Raw genomic sequence first — 13,565 nt, forward strand, 5'->3', positions numbered from 1 at the left:
GCAGACCCTGCCAGCATCCCAGTGGGCGGGGCGAGCAGGGGTGAGAGGTCAAGGACCCAGTTTCGGTTCTCAGCATCCAGCTGGAGCAGCCGGCCATGGTCTGTTCTCACATGTGTGCGGAGCGCTGTGCCCAGACACTTTCGGGTATGCCCTGCCCTCAGGGCACTTGCATTCCATTCTTTGTTGTTGCTGTTGTTTGTTTTTACATTCATATCAACAACTGATTTTAACCCAACCTCACTGGGTTCTTTCTAGTTTTTCTTCCTTGCCATGAATGCAATTCCCTTTGTCAACAGTGAGAAAACTGGCTCTCATTATGCTTAAATATTTATTTATAAAATGTCTTGCATTTAACTATTTCTTGCCTTTATCACGATCCCACCTATGTTGATAGATTTATTTCTCATCCAGCTCCAGAAGCTGGGGAAGCCTGCCAAACGGAAGTCTCTTACTTCCTTGCAGAGTTGCCAGATATCAATAATTTGCATTCCATTCTAACCGGAGGAAAAGGCATCCGCTACAGACCTAAGACGTGAATGTGTTATAAAGTAGACTCCTCGGGTCAGGGAGGTTGTGAGACCAGGGCCCACTGTGCAGGGGAGGGTTCACTGAGACGGGACATTGGCTATGGACAGAGGAGGTGGAAGAAGATGCCAAGGGGACGTGGAGGGGGAAGGTGCAGACAGAGGGCCAGGTCTGGCCACCCAGGGACAAGCCTGCAGGTTGCTGACCACAGGTGGTCTCAGTGGTCAGGGCAACACTAGAGTTTGCTCTCAGTGAGATGGGGAGTGATTGGGGCAGTCCGCTGTCAATTACCTGCATTAAATTCTGGCTGTTGGGTAGAAATCAACAGAGTTTTCTATTCAAGTAGTAACAGTTTTCTGTTTTACTGACTTCGCCAAAGCCTTTGGGTGCATCACAACAAACTGTGGAAACTTCTTAAAGAAATGGGAGTACCAGACCACCTGACCTGCCTCCTGAGAAATCTGTATGCAGGTCAAGAAGCAACAGTTAGAACTGGACATGGAACAACAGACTGGTTCCCAATCGGGAAAGGAATACATCAAACCTGTATATTGTCACCCTGCTTATTTAACTTATATGCAGAGTATATCATGCGAAATCCCAGGCTGGATGAAGCACAAGCGAGAATCAAGATTGCTGGGAGAAATATCAATAACCTCAGATATGATGGTTGAGATATGATGACACCAACCCTTATGACAGAAAGTGAAGAACTAAAGAGCCTCTTGATGAAAGTGAAAGAAAAGACTGAAAAAGTTGCCTTAAAACTCAAACTCAGAAAACTAAGATCATGGGATCCAGTCCTATCAATTCATGGCAAATAGATGGGGAAACAATGCAAACAGTGAGAGACTTTATTTTCTTGGGCTCCAAAATCACTGCAGATTTGATTAAAATCAAATCACTTTCATTTAATCCATGAAATTAAAAGATGATTGCTCCTTGGAAGAAAAGCTTTGACCAACCTAGACAGCATATTAAAAAGCAGAGACATTACTTTGCCAACAAAGGTCCGTCTCGTCAAGGCTATGGTTTTTCCAGTGGTCATGTATGGATGTGAGAGTTGGACTGTAAAGAAAGCTGAGCGCTGAAGAATTGATGCTTTTGAACTGTGGTGTTGGAGAAGACTCTTGAGAGTCCCTTGGACTGCAAGGAGATCCAACCAGTCCATCCTAAAGGAAATCAGTCCTGAATATTCATTGGAAGGACTGATGCTGAAGCTGAAGCTCCAATCCTTTGGCCACCTGATGCAAAGAACTGACTCATTAGAAAAGACCCTGATGCTGGGAAAGATTGAAGGCAGGAGGAGAAGGGGACGACAGAGGATGAGATGGTTGGATGGCATCACCGATTCAATGGACATGAGTTTGAGCAAGCTCCAGGAGTTGGTAATGGACAGGGAGGCCTGGCGTGCTGCAGTCCATGGGGTCATGAAGAGTCAGACACGACTGAGTGACTGAATTGACTGACTTAAGAGTGGAGAGTCAGGGGTGTGGTGTTCCCATTCCCCTCAGCCACACACACAGCTCCTAAGGCCCTTGGAATTCAGTTTTTGTATGCTGATGAGATGACTCACGGTGGAGGTGGGTGCCAGGTGGCTTCAGGTTGGAGCTGGTTTCTAGAAAGCTTAGAAAGGTTGATCTGTTAGTTCCACTGCTCCCCCCACATACCCACTCCTATCTCTGGGGTGGAGTAGAGAAGGATTGAAAACTGAGACCAATCACTAATGATTCAACAGCTGTACAGACCATGCCTACTTAATGAAACCCCCGTAACATTTGAAACAACAGGGTGCAGAGAGCTTCTGCATTGGTGAACACTTCGCGGTGCTGGGAGGGGGAGCTCCTAGAGAGGGTAAGCACGTCCCACAACCCTGCCCCCACACCTGGTGCTTCTCTTCCATCTGTGCTTCTGTTCCCGATTGCAGCCTTTATAATAAAGCAGTAATAGGACTTAAGGGGCTTCCCTGGTGACTCAGCGGTAACGAATCCACCTGCCGATGCAAGAGAATCACGTTCGGTCCCTGGGTCAGGAAGATCCCCTGGAGGAGGACATGGCAACCCACTCCAGTATGCTTGCCTGGGAAATCCCATGGACAGAGGAGCCTGGCGGGCTACAGTCCATGGGGTCGCACAGAGTCAGACACAACTGAGCAACTGAGCACACACGCAGTGGGACTTAAAGCACTTTCTCAAGTTGTGTGAGTCATTCTCACAAATTACTGAACCCGAGGAAGGGCTGTGGGAACCCCTAAATTTATAGCCAGTCAGTCAGAAGGAGGCCCCTGATTCTTGCGACTTGCATCTGAGGTGGGGGCGGCCTTGTGGGACTGAGCCCTGAACCCACGGGTCCCCACTGACTCTAGACAGTGTCAGAATTGAATTGGACTGTTGGACACCCTGCTGAGGTTGGAGAACTAGAGAACTGGTGTAGAAAAACAACATGGATTTGGTGTCAGAGAAATCCACATGCTTGGCATGAGAAAAAAAGACCCCACAAGGGACTCCTGCAGATGCTGGACAGACGAAAATGCAGGTGGTCACTGTGCACCAGGATCAGGACAAAAGCCCCACGTGCCGGCACCCTGACCACAGATTTCTAGCCTCCAGAACCCTGAGAAATAAATTCCTGTTGTTAAGCTTCCTGTTGTCGGGCTTCCCTTGTGGCTCAGCTGGTAAGGAATCTGCCTGAAATGCGGGAGACGTGGGTTCGATCCCTGGGTTGGGAAGATCGCCTGGAGAAGGGAAAGGCTACCCATTCCAATATTCTGGCCTGGGGAATTTCATGGATGGTATGGTCCATGGGGTCACAAAAACCTATTTTATGATGTTTCCTTACAGCGGCCAAAGGTGATCAAGGCACTTTGCAACAAAGGATTCAGTGAGATCCCAAAATAAACCCCAGAGTTAGAAATCAGGAGTGAATGAGCAGGTGACTGAGCCTTGCCAGCCGCACCCACCAGCGCTTGGGGATGCAAAGCTGAAGTTTAGGACAACCCCAGGTGGCCCAGCTCTTTTTACCAGATTTTTTTTTTTTTTCTTTGCTGACACTGGGGCTTTCTCTAGCGGCGGTGGCGGGGACTCATCTCTAGTGGCGGTGGGCGGGGACTTTGCTCCAGTGGCGGTGGGCGGGGACTTTGCTCCAGTGGCGGTGGGCGGGGACCCCTCTCCAGTGCCGGTGGGCGGGGACTCTTTGGCGGGACTCCTCTCCAGTGGCGGGCGGGGACTCCTCCAGGCCGTGGCGGGACTCCAGTTGGCGGGCTCTCCAGTGCGGTGGGCGGGACTCCGCTCCTCTCTCCAGTGGCGGACTCCTCTCCAGTGCTGGTGGGCGGGGACTTTGCTCCAGTGGCGGTGGGCGGGGACTCCTCTCTAGTGGCGGTGCCCAGGCTGTTCACTGCAGGGGCTTCCCTTGTTGTGGAGCACCTGCTCTAGGGCCCTCGGGCTTCAGTAATTGTTATTTGTACCAGATTTTTAATAAGAATGTATTTTTTCATGGAATGAGGAGAAGAGGTGAGCAACCCCCCTGCCTATTTCAATAAGGCTCCAAGTTGCTCTCCCAATATACTATACTAAATGTCAAGCATTACAATTTTTGAAGTTTTAAAGAACACTATTGATTCTTTAATGCTGACATTCATACTGCAGCCAAATGAGCTGTATAATTCTGTGACTACAGTAAAGGCTATTTCATTCCTTCTTGCTTATGCATTCTTTGAAACAGGTCATTCTATCTATAGGATGAAATATTTCACAATAATTTAATTTAAAGGAGAAAGGAGCATGGAGTCAGCCCAGCCAGGCTCTAACTTACAAGCTTTCTCTGTCTCTGATAACCAGAGTTCACTGCTACCAACACCTCCATCCCACCAGCTAACCTGTCAACTCTCTGCAATGGCCCAGAAGACGTGAGACTCCCCTTGAACTTCTTTGGATGATAGTATTTCTCAAATATTCTACAATCTCCTCCTGACTTACAAATGAGGCATGTTGTACAAAATATAGCCACTTCCTTTTTATATAATTCCATAAGAAGTTCAGATTAACCACAGGAAAAAAAAAATCCAAAAATATAGATTAGAAAAAAAAAGTTTTCAGTCCAGACACACAATCACACACATACTTAAAAAAAAAAATGTAAACCAAAACACAAGACTATTTGCTGTATGTTTGTCAGAAATACACAGTAACAAAAGTACCTGTGTGTCAACATTTCCAGCGGCTGTGGGACATTATACATATGGCAGAATCTTAGTAATTTAATGGATTTCTACTCTTGGACTCTTGAGATTGTTTCCCATTTTTCACTATTATGAGTCAAACCTGCCATGAAAATTCCTAGAGCTGAGGCTGTGTGCATATCATTTCTTATTTTCCTCAAGAGACATTCTTAGAAGTAGTATTTCTGGATTAAAGGAAAGAGTTATTTTGAAAGTTTGTTTTTTTTTTAAATATATATTGCAAACCTGTGCTTCAGAAACATCTGAAAGGACATCTGCCTTTGCTAATCCTGCCATCCAACGCTTAGGTAAGATTTGGGGAGTTCTCTGGCGGTCCAGTGGTTAAGAAGCCACACTTTCACTGGGGAGGGCTCAGGTTCAATCCCTAGTCTGGGAACTAAGATCCCAGAAGCCATGTGGTGGTGTGGCCAAAAGGAAAAAAAAAAAAAAGAATTCCATATTAAAAGGAAGAATTTCTTTTGGCAAGTAATGAATAGAGAAATGCTCCCCAGGGTTCCTGAAGTTCTTGATTCTTTCGAATCATCCTCACCCCCACTCTTCTACCCCAACAAGAAGGGTCTTTTCTAGAATCACGACCCTTCCAGCCCTTAAGGTAAGCCTTCCCCAAATGTACATAGGCCCCTCCTGAGAATGGCCTTGGAACTCTTAGCATAACCTTAAGTCAGAAGTGAAGATTATCAGAAAAAAACACAGATAACGAAATATAAGGGCTCAGGATAAAATGGTGCTGAACACAGAAGTAGTAGCTCTAGTCTCCACAGAAACTTCCACAATATTAAAAATCATTAGCTGGGACTTCCCTGGTGGCTCAGAAGTACAGAATCTGCCTGCCAATGCAGGAGACACGGGTTCGATCCCTGGTCCAGGAAGATCCCGCTCACCACGGAGCAACTATCAGGCCCGTGCTCTAGAGCCCAGGTGGGCAACTGTTGAAGCCTGTGGATGCCAGAGCCCGTGCTTCACAACAAGAGAAGTCACTGCAGTGAGAAGGCTGCGGACCACAACTGGAGAGCAGCCCCCGCTCACCGCAACAGGAAAAAGCCTGCACAGCAAGAAGACTCTGCACGGTCAAAAACAAATACAATTATTTTAAAACAAACCCAAAGCAACAACAACAAAAAATCATTGCCTTTTTCTCCTATTTTCTGGGAATCTGTCCCAAATATCTGACATTTGTATTTTTAAAACTAGCATTTAGCTATAACTTAAACTCTTTGGGGGGCTTCCCTGGTAGCTCAGATGGTAAAGAATCTGCCTGCAATGCACGAGACCCAGGTTCAATCCCTGTGTTGGGAAGATCCCCTGGAGAAGGGAATCGCTACCTACTCCAATATTCTTGCCTGGAGAATTCCATGGACAGAGGAGCCTGGTGAGCTACAGTCCATGGGGTCCCAAACAGTCGGACACAACTGAGCAACTAATACACACACACAAACTCTGTTTCGTCTGGAGCATCTTGGTACCCCTTACAGGAAGCTAGAAGGAGAGGTACAGTGGCAACCCCAGACCGTGGCCTCCCAACACCATTCAACAAAGGACTTGTTGCAAAGGAAAGTACTGTCCCCCTGCTGAATCCACAGAAGCCCACTTGGCACGTGGTTCTCTGAAGCCACAGATAGTTTATTTTTTAAATTACAAGCAAAGCATTTATGAGAATAAAATGTTATTAGAGTAAAATAAAAGTAAGCTACCTACAAGTGGAAGCCCCCATATGGAGATCAGCTAGAAACTCGAGGTCCTCAAAGTACAGCCCTAATTTTCAAAGCCCACATACAGTGAAAAAGACTGAGCAACAACAACCAAAATGTCAAACTGTTTTTGCTTAAAAACTGTAAGCATCTGTACATCAAAAAACAAAGATAAACAAACCAAAACCCCATTCCTTGCAGGAAGAAGGGATGATATAGGTACTTCCCTGGCAGTCTCATGGTTAAGACTTCACCTTCCAATGGACAGACTGCAGGTTCAATCCCTGGTCAGGGAGCTAATGCCTCATAGACAAAAAACCAAAACATAAAACAGAAGCAAAATTTTAACAAATTCAATAAAGGTTTTTAAAAAATTGTCCACATCAAAAAAATTTTAAAAGAAAAAAAATAAAGAAAGGATGTATAACACTAGCTTCCTTGGGTGGCTCAGACAGTAAAGAACCCGTCTGCAATGCAGGAGACCTGGGTTCGATCCCTGTGTTGGGAAGATCCCCTGGAGGAGGGCATGGCAACTCACTCCAGTATGCTGGCCTGGAGAGTCTCATGGACAGAGGAGCTTGGAGGGCTGCAGTCCATGGTGTTGCAAATCTGACACGACTGAGTGTCTGACATTTTCTAACAACATCATTTATTATATTAACAGACTAAGGGGGAGGGAGAGAAAAAAGATCATCCTCTAAATGTGTTAAACCTCTCAACACACACACATACACACACACACATGAAAATGGACACAAAACACTTAGAAGGATTACACCAAGATAAAAGGGGAATGGAAGAGAGTTAATTTTATGTGTACTCAGATATTTCATCAAACATTATTCTAAATATTTCTGTGAAAGCATTTTTTGGATGAGATTAACATTTAAATCAGTAGATGCTAAATGGTGAAGACTCTTGAAAGTCCCTTGGACAGCAAGGAGATCCAACCAGTCCACCCTAAAGGAAAGCAGTCCTGAATAGTCATTGGAAGGACTCATGCTGAAGCTGAAACTCCAATACTTTGGCCACCTGATGCAAAGAACTGACTCACTGGAAAAGACCCTGATGCTGGGAAAGATTGAGGGCAGGAGGAGAAGGGGATGACAGAGGATGAGATGGTTGGATGGCATCACCAACGTGATGGACATGAGTTTGGGTAAACTCCAGGAGTTGGTGATGGACAGGGAGGCCTGGCATGCTTCAGTCCATGGGGTCGCAAAGAGTCGGACACGACTGAGCGACTGAACTGAACTGAACTGAACCTCCATGATGTGGGTGGGCCTCATCCAATCAGTTGTGGGCCTGAATAGAAAAAGACTGATCTCCCCCAAGCAAGAAGGAATTCTGCTAGCAGACTGCCTTTGGACCTAAACTACAATTCTCCCGAGTCTCCAGCCTGCCAGTTAACCTGCAGATTTTGGCTTACCCAAGCTTCCATAATTGTGGGAACCAATTCCTTGAAATAAATCTCTCTATCCCTCCCTCATATATAGAAATACAGACATAAATGGACAGCTATGGATAAATCTCATCACCTATATGGCTATATCTCTCTAAATCAACATGTGTGTATTTATGTACAGAGGAGCCTGGCAGGTTACAGTCTGTCCACAGGGTCACAAAGAGTCAGACATGACTGAGCGACTGAGCACACACATCTAACTATGTGTATCTCTATATATCTGTAGATACACACACTCTCTTCTGGTTCTAGCTCTCTGGAGACCCCTGATGAATACAAGGTCACTGGGGATGGAACATTTCAGAGAACTCATTTCTCTTTTCACAGTTTCGGTATAATTGTTGCAGTTGTTTAGTCACTGGTTGTTCAGTTGCTAAGTCAAGTTGGACTCTCTGCCATCCCATGGATGACACCATGCTTGCCAGGCTCCTCTGTCCATGGAGATCTCCCAGGCAAGAATACTGGAGTAGGTTGCCATTTCCTTCTCCAGGGATCTTCCTGATTTCAGGGATTGAACCCATGTCTCCCGCACTGGCAGGCAGATTCTTTACCACTCAACCACCAGGGAAACCCTTTGGTACAATTAGAATCCTCTAAAACAAAGCCATATTCATGAGGAACTTACATGATTTTAATTCACAATGAAAAACAAGAAAGCAAACAGTATTTACATTAATAAGTCTCATAAGGAAATACAGTTTTATCGCAACAACTGTAAACAACTAAGAAAAGAGAGAGAGAACCATCTGTGAAGAGGGGAGGGGGGGCAGTGGGCAGGAGAAACCGGAGCTCACAAACAGCGAGGGGAGAGACTGAGGCACCAAAATGCACATGCAAACCCCACAGCCATATGGCACCGTAACGGAGTAATTCCCCTGATAATACAGAAGAAAGGGGACGTTGCCCATTTCCAATTGTAAGAAAACATTTCACCATTCATAGTGCAATTCTTCAAAGTTCAGAAGAAAGATAGTAAACGTCAGTTAATCGAAAATTTTTTATTTCTATAAAATTCCTTTCTCCATAATAATACCACCAATAGGAGCAGGGAAAAGTTTATGTGACCTTATGAAAGAAATTCAGGATTCTGGTCCTCTAAGGATGTTTGTCATTGTTCAGCCACTAAGTCGTGTTCGAATCTTTGCGACCCCATGGACTGCAGCATACCAGGTTTCCCTGTCCTTCACTATCTTCCAGAGTCTGCTGAAATTCGTGTCTAATTGAGTCAGTGATGCTATCTAACAGATGTCCTCCTCTGCCACCCTCTTCTCCTTTTGCCTTCAATCTTTCCCAGCATCAGGGTCCTTTCCAGTGAGTCGGCTCTTCAAGATATATTTCTAAAAGGCGACCATGCATGACCACTATCGTGGGCATGATTTGTTAGGTAAAATGTGTTGGGCATTGTTTCAATAATCTCATTTATGATTAAGCATCATGACAAGAAAGTTAATTCCAGGATGGTCACTGCCAGGTCCCTGGCCCCAAGAACACAGCTAGGCTGATATATCCTTGTTGAATACATAAACTAGTACTAGAACTTTGGTAAACAGTTTCTTTTTAGACGGCAAATGGATTTGAACTTTGCACCATCACTTTCATTGGTGAGGGCTTCCAATGGTAGCGCCAGTGGTAAAGAATCTGCCTGCCAATGCAGGAGACATAGGTCCAATCCCTGAGTCAAAAAGATCCCCTGGAGAAAGAAATGGCAACCCACTCCAGTATTTTTGCCTGAAAAATCCCATAGACAGAGGAACCTGGTGGGCTACAGTCAGTGGGGTCACAAAGAGTCGGAGGAGACCTAGTGAAGTAAACAACATCAAAGGAGCCCAGCAGCTATTACAGTAACGTTGCCTTGAGAACAGGAATATTTCCTGCCATATCAGTAAACAAGGACGGCAGAGTCACCAGTGATTGCAGCCACCAGGGACAGCAAGTTGGTGAACCCAGGGGGAACTCAGCCAGGAAAGAACACCTGCCATCTAGCAGCCATCAGACTGTAGCCACTCCCTATGGTGAGCCCCAAGGAAACTGAGGATGTGAAAAGTCAGGACACTGGCCCCAGACAGCTGAGGTGCCTATCAAAGGAATGATCTCAGGGCGCCCAGACTCTTGCATCTTCCCATACATAGAAAAGCACTAAATTCCATACTTCGGGTTATCTGGTTTTCTTTAATTAACAATAATCTTCTGCTGTTCAGACTTTGTCCTTTGTTGCAAAACTTCTACATAACCTGGCTCCTCCCCGAGGGTTCCTTGAGATGCTCTCTGCCAGGCTTAAAGTCCTATAAATTCCCACCAAATAAAACACAACTCTCAACTTTCAGGTGGTGATTTTTTTTTTTTTTTTAATCAACAGCCTGAACTTGCAGACTTAAATAACTCTCATCGAAACTATTACTTTGTCAGTGTGGGTTAGGCTTCATGTATCTCGTGAAACATTGGCAGGAATTCCCTGGCAGTCCAATGGCTAGGACTCGGTGCTTTCACTGCTGGGGCCCAGGTTCGATCCCTGATTGGGGAACTAAGATCCTGTAAGCCACGAGGTGCAGTCAAAACAACAACAAAACTGCACACAAAACAAAAACAAAACCCACATTTGCTGATACGTGTGACAGGACATTGCACTCTGAGACCTGTTACCAGGTCCCCGGAGCCATGTTTATAGCTGGGATAGCTGATGCAGTCAGGGGACAGATGGCAGGTGAGCAGTAAAGCCCGTAACCTCAGAGAAAGGCTGTCCGTGAGCCTGAAAATCTGTCAGACAAACATCATAAAACAGCTGCTGGGCTGGCCTTCTAGCACTAAAAAACTGCAGCAAAGTTTTCCTCTGTTAACTTGAAAGACAATGCAAATTAGTATCAAGGCCTAAGAAAAGAATATATTCCACTGGAGGATGAAGGTGGAGATCCATGTTGAAAATAAATTATACTACTTGGTTACAGCAAATACAGTGTTGTAAGAGAGACAAGGTCCCCATGAGGGACTGGCTTTGTGGCTCAGCCTGGCTCAGTGATGTGGATACACAAATCGTGCAAGAAGGCTGACTTGCATTCTCCATTCTGAAAGTCTTTTGAAAACACCTTCTAACCATCTTGTTAAGCTCTTCTCCCAACAAGATTCCGAAGGAAAGGGGTATCTTATAAAGGGCTTAATAATTCTAATTTCCCATGACATTAGCTCATTATTTCAACGTATTATAGAAAGAAATGATGGGTATAAAGAGGCTATAAGGTCAGCTCTGCAGACAGGAATCCCTTACATGGGCCTAACCTGGAATGGGGCTTCCCAGATGGCTCCGTGGTAAAGCCAAGGCAAGAGACCCAGGAGACGTGGGTTCAATCCTTGGATCGGGAAGATCCCCTGGAGGAGGAAATAGCAAACCACTGCAGTATTCTTGCCTGGAGAATCCCATGGACAGAGCAGCCTGACGGGATATAGTTTATGGGGTCACAGAGTAGGACACGACTTAGTGACTGAGCACAGTCTGGAATGATTGTGAGAGAGGGTGCCCACTGTCATGTGGGGAATACACTCACACACACACACACACACACACACACACACAGCTTGTGAAGAAGCCCATCACTGCAGGTCTTAAATTCTTCTTTATGAAATGGTGCTGGGAAGGCAAACCCTTGGCGACTGAGCCAGGGCTGCTGAATGAAGTCAACCACTAAGCACAGGCAGCAAGCTTCCTCTCGACTCCCCAGGCATTCAGATTTGCATGCAATTTACATGCTATGACATCAGTTTCCCTGTAAACGCACTTGAGCTGGATTAGTCTCTGCGGAGTGCTGTTACAAGTCTGGAGGAAGGGAAAAGGGCATGTCCAGGTCTGGTGCAGGGGGAGTGGGGCATGGGGGTGACCACTGGCCATCAGGCAGATCTCCAGGGGTTTTCCCACTGCAGGATGTGGCCTCAGCATTCTCAGCAGCCCATCACAATAAGGAACCCCGCAGGCTTTGCACAGCTCCTGTAACAAACGCTTCCTGAGGGCTGATTGTGCCAGGGATCAGCTTGACCCTGGGGAACCAGACAGAACCAGATACAGCACCTGACCACCTGTTTGCACTGGCTACCACCAACCCCGTGGCAAAAATTCCAACACCGAGCAAACTAAAACAGAAATATAACAAACACCTACATGGGATCTAGTTTCCTGACCAGGGATGGAACCCAGGCCCCTCGCATTGGGAACCTGGAGTCTTAGCCACTGGACCACCAGGGAAGTCCCCTGGCCTGTTGATTTCTGGCAGAAATTTGAAACAATTATGACGAAATATCAGCTTTTGTTAATGTAGCTGATGAGACCTAAGTGTTTGAAGGCAAACTAAGAGGGCAGCAGAGGATGAGATGGCGGGATGGCATCACCAACTCAATGGACATGAGTTTGAGCAAACTCCAGGAGATAGAGAAGGTCAGGGAAGCCTGGTGTGTTGCAGTCCATGGGGTTGCAAAGAGTAAAACATGACTAACGACTGAACAACAACCACATATGCATATCTATAAATGTGTCAACAGTTACCATCTACAACATAGTAGTATGTATTTATAAACGTGCCAATAGTCACTATTTTTTCCTTGGGAAGAATTGTCCTTTAAGATTATGTCTTTACTACTTAATTGGCCATAAAATGTACTTTCCTTTATAAAATAACAGGGATAGGCAATTTATTATTAGCTTTTTAATTTCTTTCCTGGCATGAAAAATGAAAATTTGGTAACGATGTCATGCCACATATTCCAAAAACATCTTACACAAGGCCAGCACACCAGCCTGGAAATCACTGTTCCATGAATACCATTTAGCGCCAGAGCATAGGCTTCTGAACTGAGCCCCCTGGTTGGGTTCTCCCCAGGGTAATGCCTTGTAACTATGCCTCCCTCAGTTTCTTGCCTCAAACCTTTGCAGACCTGCCAGCCTTCATCACTCAGCCCACCTGTCACTCATCAGATTCTCCTACACATCCTGGGTCAAACCCTTTAACTGCCTATTTTCTGATGCTCTCATTGGACTTCCCCGCACACTCCACTCCTTACTGGAAGATGAACTCAAAACGGAGAGCTCATCATGGAGCTTTTTTAACCTTTCCCCCCGTGCCCGGTATCTACAAGACACTGAATGAACACTTTCTGAATGAATGAAACACCCCTGAGATGTGTCAGAATCTCCCACCAGGACAAGAACTCAACTTTGAACTGCAGCACTGACATGAGGTGTCATGAGCTCTGGGCTTTTTATCTTACTTCCACCTTTAAGTAAGGAAATGACTCAAGGTCTTGGGAAGACCTCAAAGAAGACAATTGCCTTTAGTGTGGTAAGCATCACCCTAGGCTGGCACAGCCAGATCTGAGGCTGGATAATATAGATATGAAAGCAACATCCAAAAGCAAAGAAAACGAAAGCAGTTCCCAGAATTCCACTGCAAGGATTCACCTTCAGTTCAGTTCAGTTCAGTCGCTCAGTCATGTCTGACTCTCTGCGACCCCATGAATAGCAGCACGCCAGGCCTCCCTGTCCATCACCAACTCCCGGAGTTCACCCAAACTCACGTGCGTCGAGTCGGTGATGCCATCCAGCCACCTCATCCTCTGTCGTCCCCTTCTCCTCCTGCCCCCAATCCCTCCCAGCATCAGAGTCTTTTCCAAT

General features: G+C 45.9%; 1 protein-coding gene across 2 annotated transcripts in view; it reads right to left on the bottom strand.

Moving 5' to 3' along the window:
• The window catches only part of ANKRD33B (ankyrin repeat domain 33B), a 99,203-nt gene that overhangs the window by 38,608 nt on the left and 47,030 nt on the right, over window positions 1-13,565 (bottom strand). The window lies entirely within an intron of this gene.

This window comes from Bos mutus, chromosome 20, assembly GCF_027580195.1.
Source record: "Bos mutus isolate GX-2022 chromosome 20, NWIPB_WYAK_1.1, whole genome shotgun sequence".
NCBI classification, from domain to species: domain Eukaryota; kingdom Metazoa; phylum Chordata; class Mammalia; order Artiodactyla; family Bovidae; genus Bos; species Bos mutus.